General features: G+C 31.1%; 1 long non-coding RNA gene and 1 other non-coding gene across 2 annotated transcripts; one reads left to right on the forward strand and one right to left on the reverse strand.

The window, feature by feature from the left end:
* Positions 1-1,069: 1,069 nt before the first annotated feature.
* Positions 1,070-6,846, reverse strand: LOC128291553 (uncharacterized). The gene is made up of 2 exons (XR_008281396.1): positions 6,726-6,846; positions 1,070-1,269 (listed from the first exon to the last, which is right to left on the reverse strand). It is a non-coding gene; the product is annotated as an uncharacterized LOC128291553 (long non-coding RNA).
* On the forward strand, positions 4,987-5,092 carry LOC128292450 (small nucleolar RNA R71). Its single transcript, XR_008282435.1, has one exon. It is a non-coding gene; the product is annotated as a small nucleolar RNA R71 (small nucleolar RNA).
* Positions 6,847-9,007: the final 2,161 nt, after the last annotated feature.

Consider the following 9,007-nt stretch of genomic DNA (forward strand, 5'->3'; position numbering starts at 1 on the left):
TTTAGCATACGAACTTACCTTGGTTACAAAAACGGCTATTAGTTCAATTTAGTCCACAACCTTGTTATTTCCCCGGTCTAAACTCGAACTTCGTTTTTCTTGATCTATAATATCAAATATAACTTATTTAATCATCACATTATTCAATTCATCCCAAAAACACACTATGGCAAAAATTACATTTTTTCCCTAAACTTTTGACATTTTGCATTTTAGTCCCTAGGCTCGTAAAATGAATTTCATTCAATTTCATCACAACCTAAGCCTAGCTAGACTTTACTAGTACTCATAACAGCTCACATTTTTCATTTATTCACACTTTTCTACACATTTTATAGACTTTTACAAATAAGTCCCTATTTAACTTTTTTATCGAAAATCACTTTGCAAAAGTCATTTAACAAAAAACAAACATGCATTTTCTACCATCAAAAATCAATATACATGCACATCCAACATGGGTAAAATTTTAGACTTTGATTTTCTTTCAAATTAGTCCTTGAAATAGCTAAATCAAGTTACAACGATCTCAAAAATGTAAAAATCGTTAAAACGGGACAAGAACGAACTTACAATTGAGCTTAAAAGCTTAGCCAAAAACCATAGCTATGTCTTCTCAAAATTTTTGGCTATGGAGGAAGAAGATGGAGAAAATTTTGCCTTTCTTTACTTATTAGTCCATTTAATAACCAATTTACTAAAATGCCCTTAATGAAAAACATTAAAAACATACTTAACCATGTCCGTTTTTGTCCATTATTAGTATAATGGTCTAATTACCATTTAAGGACCTCCAATTTAAATTTTCATAGCAATTAATCACCTTTTGCTGAGGGAAATCAAGTTTTGCACCTGTTGCAATTAAGTCCTTCTAGCCAAATTAAGTACTCCATCGATAAAATTTCTTAACGAAATTTTCACAAAATTGTTCTATCATGTTGTGGACCTTAAAGAAACAATAAAATAAATATTTCTACTTCAAATTTGTGGTCCCAAAACCACTGTTCCTATTTGACCCAAAAACGGGTTGTTACACAACATCCCTTTGCTATTTTTGGCATGAAATCCCTTGATTTTCTCCATGTATGTCGTGTCGTCCCTTGATTTCCTCCCATTCTTGTGTTGTCCCCTTGATTTCCTCATGGTTCCTTGATTCAAGGAACATGGTTGAGGAAGGTGAAGAAAAGGTCTTTTGGATGGTTTTGCCCTTAGGTGGACAGTTTGGGCCTTTTCCTCCCTTCGTGGGTTGTCCATGATTTTTTATTCACTCTGTAGTTGGGTTAAGATAAATTATGAGGCCCAATAAGTATATTTGGGGCAAGAAATCATCCCAAGGCAGTGAACTTTTGCTGTCTTTTTCCACTAAGACCATTTATTTCCTCAGAAAGATAAAAAACAATGTGTTTAACATAAAATTAGTTAAAATAACACATTTTCAAACTATCAAATTTATATAATAGAATTATAAATAAAAACGACAAGAAGTGTTATCAACTACCAATAATTTTCATAATTTATATATTAAAAAGTGTTGAAAATAACTTTATATTTTAGAGTTATCACACCCCCAAACTTAAATCATTACTCATCTTGAGTGATGAAAAATGCTAAAAACCTATCAAACCAAGTATTCCTCATGTAGTCATGCATTAGCAGAATCGTGCCCTCAAATTAATTTTATAGATAAGTAACTTGTTGACAATTATTATCTATATTTACTCAAATATCAAAATGTTATTAAAATCACAATTTAAATGTTTTTTTAATGAATATGCATTTTATTTTCCTCCACTTAATTTTTTAATTCTCTAGATTAAAAACTAAGCATCATTCCTTAGGTTTAATATAGGTCTTCATATGTTGAATTTAATAATTCATCTCAACTAATGTAGTCAGCTTAGCAGTTTAAATCAATAGGTCTTTACAGGGTTGTAATAGGGCTAGGTTTAAGATGTGGATTGGGATTGACATTTTTTGGCTTAACAACCTTAAACTCAGCTTGCCTTGGATATCATATTATTGACATAATTTACCTCTAAATGGGATGTTTTCCCAGAAAGATCTGACTCAAATGCTCATAACTTTCTCTCTCTCTCTCTCTCTCTCTCTCTCTCTTTTAATTCTATAACTGCTTGAAGAAATAACTTTTTGAGCATGTTCCCCTCTAAACTCCCCCAAACTTATTCTCAAAACATATCTAAGACAAACAAGGTTAAGATTTGGTGGTACAGAAGGTCGAGAAAATTATTTTAAGGAAAACTACTTAATTCATGGTTCAATTAAAAAAAAATTGGCCATATAGATCAAATTGGGCTTTCAAGGGATGATAATCGATAAAGTGGGCTTGGAAAGCTCAAACAACCCAAGAAAGTTTTCTTAAATCATTTTAAAATCACTATGCTTCCTAGGATTTCGCCTTAAGGAAATTATCAAATCAATTCTAAAGACTAAACCCTTATGCATACTTAGATTTTTCTAAGGGAATTTAAAATATTTTATGGTGGAATCTATACATACTCACTAACTTAGTATTCATTTCATAATTTATTTAACATAAAATACTTGAGATAAATAAAATAGTGATACATGTACCCAAACTAACATACAATGCGAAATTAACTAGTGTTGAGCATCATTTCACTTGCATACCTCCATGCAAGAATCAGTTTCCCCCAAAAGACTAAGAAACAACTTATAAAAGCCCGTTTTCAATGAAATCAGAATAGTAGTTTTGAGACCACAAATCTAATGTAAGAATATTTATTTTGTTATTATTTTAATGTCTACAGATTTTTACCAAGGTCGTATAAAAAATTCATTAAGAAATTTTATCATATGCATGCTTAATTTGGTGAAAAGGACTAAATCGTAAAAACTGCAAAATTAGAGTTTTATAAGTTAAAGGTACCAAATGTCTATGAAATTAAATATTTAAGGGATTTATGTGGTAATTAGACCATTTTTATATTGAGTGGACAAATATGGACATTAATTAAGTAAATTTGAATTTAAAAACAAAAGGTTAAATAAGTAATTAAATAAATATATCATATTTAAAATAAGTAAAAGATTGTATCATCTTCAACCTTGATTTGTTCCACCAAAATTTAAAAGAAGGAAAGCCATTTTTAGGGTTCTTCCATTCATCCATAATCTATCCTTGCATTTAAGTGAATCTCGGTCTTGTTTTTAATGATTTCTATGTTTTTGAAGTTGTTGTAGCTTAATCTAACTAGCCCAGGGACTAATTTGTAAAACTGTTAAAAGGTTAGGGTTTTTCCATGAATGTGTGCATGTGAGTTTTTATGTTTGATGGAAGAAAATGAATCTTTGTTGTTAATAAACAACTTTTGTAAATTGATTTTTGTTGAAAATGTCAATTAGGGATTTATTTGTAAAATGTGTAAAATACATGGTGAAATTGTGAAATAATGGTTTGTATGAGTTGCTATGGGATTATATTTAATTCGACTAGCTTAGTATGTGGATGATATTGCATGAATTTCAATTTACAGGATTAAGGACTAAATTGTAAAGAAGTTAAAAACATTAGGGGTAAAAGTGTAAATTTCTAAAAGTATGTATTTTGGACTGAATTGAATAGGATGAATATTGAATGGATTGAATTTTCTTTTTTAGATGAAGTTAAGCCTCGTATGGATCTAGATCGAGGGAAAGATAAAGTATCGGATTAGTTGATCCTATTTCATCATTTTTGTGATAGAGGCAAGTTCATATGTTTAAATAGTGTTTTAATGTATTCGATTTAAATGCTATTATGTTGTGCATCATATCGTGTCACAATGGAAATACAATGATGTTACGATGACTATCGAGCCCCGTTTGAACCCTAGGAATATATAGGAAACAAATGATATGTCATTAAGGTTACCATGTTTCGGGTGTTGGTCCTAAATGTCCTACCAATGGCTGAGTTCTGGCATTTGTTATGGATACTCATCAACTTGTGTGAGTGGCATTGTGTAGCTACATTTCAACAGTCATCTTGTGTGAGTAGACTCATTTATGGCTCGAGTGACCATCCATTTAAAGGAAAGGAAAGGAGTGGTTTCAACCATGTGTTTAGCACACTTTGTGTGAGCTTTACGCGTATCTGATATTATTCTAAGTGGTTCAGCGGGCATGAAAAGGGAAAGAACGGTAAGTGTACCAAAAGCTAAATAAAGAGCTCATGAAAAGGTATGAAATGTTAATGATCAAAGTATGAATACTTATTTTTATGAGAAGTATGATTTAAGTGATGTTAAGCTCATGTACTATACTTTATCATGTGATGGTATTGTTAAGTTATGTGTTTAATCATTAACTTGTGTTGTTGATGATGCTTAGGCTTGTCTGAAACTATGTTGGATTGATTCATGTCTATTTTTATGATTATGCTTTGAAATGGTAAGCTATTTTTATGATTTACAAACTTGCTAAGCATTATGTGCTTACGTCATTTTTCTTTCCTATGTTTTATAGATCATAGGAAGCTCGATTAGTTTGAAAGCTCGTTGGAGACCTATCACACTATCCAACGATTATATCGGTAGATTTTGCCATGAAGGGTTCTAGTAATTTGATTGTGGACCTGGATCATTCCTATTTTGATTTTGGTTTCCCACATAGTAGATAGATTCTAGATTTGATGGGCAGTTCTAAAACACATGATTATCTCCATAATAAACACATGAGATGTTTTCAAACTGGCTCGACTGCTGACTTGTCATGTCAGCATTAAAACCATTAGCAGTAAGGTACTTAGTAGGAAGTGTATTGACTTTATGAACTCTGGCCACTCTTCTTCCTATGGCTGCTCAATTAGTCAGCCACTGATAGTTGTTGCTAGAAATCCTTTCAAAGATTTTACAAGCTTCATTGTACAATTTTGAAAGAAGAGCTCCATTGGCCAAAGCGTCTACCACCATTATTGTATGTGTATTGAGACCATTGTAAAAAGTCTCCAACTGAATACTGTAAGGAATACCATGTTGAGGGCACTTTCATAATAATTTCTTAAATCGATCCCAAGCCTCAAAAAGAAATTCTTTGTCAAGTTGTTGAATATAGTGATTTAATTTCTTAGCTTGACATTTTTTCTTGATGGAAAATACTTCATCAAAAATGATTTAACCAATTCTTGCCATGTTGATACCGAATAAATCGGTTAGGAATTAAACCATGGTCATGCTCTATCTCTCAATAAGTATGGGAATAACTTCAATCTCAAAGCGTTTTCAGTCATTCTGGCTAGCTTTAATGCATTACTCACTTCCATGAATAAGTAAAGGTGCAAATCTGGATCTTCGGTAGGCATTCCACTAAATTGGTCCATTGTTTGCATCATTTGGAGCATAACTGGCTCCAATTCAAACTAAAGGGCTTCAATTTTGGGTATCACAAATTTCGGATTGAGTTCATTGAATAAAGGCATGCCATACTGGTGGATGGCATGACCTTTATCATCAGGAACAATGACCGAATTATGAACATTGTAAATAGCTCCTTGATTATTATTTTGTTTTTTAGGATCCATTTCTATAGCTTGTGTTTTGACAACTCATTGCCTTTTTCTCTATTTGAAGGTGCATTCAATCTTAGGGTTAAGAGGAAATAGATCAATGATTCAGTCTATGTTCATAAACTATTGGTACTTGAAAAAAAGCACAATAAAGAAAGCTTAAACAAAAAGAAAAGGATTTAAACCAAATTTCAAATTTTGAATTTCAAAAATAATGTCTAAAACACAGTCCCAGGCAATGACTTCAAAAACTTTACGAGCGATTTTCAAATATGTGCAAATGTACACAGTTGTGACAAGTACTAAGTAGTAAGTATACGAGTTATCGTCTCCACGGGGGATTGTATATGCAATTTATTTGTGGAATTAATTCTTAACAACTTGGCATATGACAATTAAAAATATTAATGTGGGGTAAGAAATTTAGCACTAAGTATACTAAAGATGCAAACAAAAAAAAAACACAATACAAAAGATAATAACAGCAGGAAACTGTAACACAAGATTTAACAATAATTATATGAATATGTTAGAACAATTACTTTTCTTTAACTAGTGATCATTGACAATTATGTTATAAAATGTTATGATAAATCGTGGCAATATGAAAATTCATTAAACCAACTCTTAAAATCATAGGCTCTGTTTGAAGTCTTATTTATGTCTCTTAGTTACTTTGCATATATCTATATCAAACTAACCTTAAGGTCACCCTCTCGGGCATTTCATACAGTTTATGCATGTAGCAATCATCTCTCGATATCAGCATGACATGTACCATTTTAAGTCTTTTGTCTATTACCTATTGCATCTTCTTAGATTAAATATTTAATTCATTTACTTACCAATTTTGGCCATACATTTATAAGTATTAACATTAATTCAACTTAAATGAATGTAATATTCATTTGCACAAAACATTCCTAACATAAAATCAAGAACACATATGTCAAATAGTCATAATTATTCTAGCAAAAACAAAATTAAGCCATAACCATTAAATAAAAAACGTAAGTTGCAATCATATTCGTCAACTCTAAAAGAAAAGTAATGATGGAAGAAGAGAGAGAAGAAATGTCGAGTGGGTTATCCACGACTAGTGCATAATAAGAAGATATAACAATTGAATGCAGGGCATTTTATGCAACTGTTATTTACTTGCTTCTCACGGTGGCTCTCCTCTTTTGGGTGTTAATCTTACCTTGATGCTCTCAAGTTTCTACTTCTCTTGCTACTCTAAAAAATATAGTGTTTTCTTCCTTTTCTTGTGTCGAATATTTCTCTTAAGAATGGTGTGTCTCAAAATTTATCTCCCTTCTTCTCAAATGCTTGCCCTTATTTATACTATCTAGTCTCAACGTCCCTTTACTATTTTTGACATGAAATCCCCTAATTTTCTCCATGTATGTGGTGTTGTCCCTTGATTTCCTCCCTTTTTTGTGTCATCCCTTTCATTTCCTCGTGGTTGTACCTTGTTTCAGGGAACATGGTTGAGGAAGGTGAAAAAAAAGTTCTTTTGGATGTGGACGGTTTGGGCCCTTAAGTGGATGGTTTGGGCCTTTTCCTCCATTAGTGGGTAGTCCATGATTTTTGATTCACTATGTAGTTGGGTTAAGATAAATTCTGAGGCCCGATAAGTATCGTTAGGGCAACCAATCATCCTAAGGTAGTGAACTTCTACTTTCTTTTTCCATCAAGATCATTTATTTCCTTAGAAAGATGAAAAACAATGTGTTTAGCATAAAATTGGTTAAAATAACACATTTTCATAGTGTTGAATTTTTATAAAGGAATTATAAATAAAACTACAAGAAGTGTTATCAACTACCCAGAATTTGCATAATTTATATGTTAAAAAGTGTTGAAAATAACTTTATTTTTTAGAGTGATCACCCATGTACCAATTTGTGAAACTGTTAAAGTTTAAAAAGTTTTCATTGTTGATTTCTTGAAGACTTCGGCTTTAAATTGGTAGATTTTAAGCTTATAATATGAAAGGTATTAAATTATAAAGTTAATTTGGCTTATTTGTTAACTTTGTTATATTAGGGACCAAATTGAAAAAATGTGAAAATTTTCATGAAAGTATGTTAGAAATAGAAAGTATTAGGTACCTAATGAGATATATGAAATTGAATTTCAATCCGAAGCAAGGAATAGAAAACTATGCTTATCTTGAGTCCAGGGAGTAAATTAAATAAAAAGTAAAATATTAAGGGAATAAAAAAATAGAATTTTATAGGATCATACAAACCGTGCACATCATAAAGCTCCTTTTAAAACAAGTTACCTATTTCCAACCAATTCCAAACATATACCAATACTTATAGTCATCCATATACCTATTCAAACATGTTAAGGTACTAACCAATATGCCACAATTGGAACCACATTACAACAAGATTAAAATCAACCATTCACTTATAACATACCTTGTTATCCATACATTTACATTCACCATTTCTAGATTCTAAAACTTATCTAGAAAACTTTACCATATTGATCAAAACATATATGCCCTTTAATGTAACATACCAACCAAAAACAACATTAGTACTTCCTTACATATACCTATTTTCACATTCAAAATGTATCAAACATATGTTCAATCTCAAACACATATATAACTATTAACACTTATTCACATGCCACTTATAACTGACCAAAATGTTCAAAACTCTACCGAAAGGTTCGTGGATATTGTGAACTCCAAAAATGATCCAATTGATAGCACAAAATCTAGAAGGAAGAAAAACAAAACAAAGGTAAGCTTACTCAAAGCTTAGTAAGTTTGTATAAAAATAAACACAACATACCTAAAAATTCATATCTTAACTAATATTGAAATTAACATGTAAACATAGTAACTCTTTCCACCTCACACAATTCATGTCATAACCAACTTGGTTAGTACATTATCACACCATGATCATCACATACATAAAAGTAACATAGTAACTAGAATAGCCATATTCAATTCATGATAAAAATTTCCATTCAAATACTCTTTCATCTCAAGATGATTTCATCACTTAGTTTAGCCTGGAGAACTATAGTAAATTAACCTTGGATACTCAGGATAGCTTTGCTTATACGAGTTGTGGAGAGTTCGCAACAAATGTTGTATCTCAACCACTGATAAGATAATGAACACTGGCACATAGTACTTGATAAAATATAAACATCAACATATTGTGCCTGATACAATATGAACACTGATACATAGTACCTGATAAAATATAATCACCAATACATAGTACTAGATAAAATATATTCATCCAAACATTATGCCTGAGACAATATGAATACCAATACATAGTACCTGATATTTCAAAACCCTAATGACATGTCATTTGTATCCTAATCATTCACTATGTTCACACGGGCCTTAATTTCATAGTTGTTCTTATTCAATCCTATAATATTTTCATAGCAAATAACATCATCATTTGCGTATACAAATTCACCTATAATTATCAACTA

The sequence above is a fragment of the Gossypium arboreum genome, chromosome 4, assembly GCF_025698485.1.
Source record: "Gossypium arboreum isolate Shixiya-1 chromosome 4, ASM2569848v2, whole genome shotgun sequence".
Taxonomy (NCBI): domain Eukaryota; kingdom Viridiplantae; phylum Streptophyta; class Magnoliopsida; order Malvales; family Malvaceae; genus Gossypium; species Gossypium arboreum.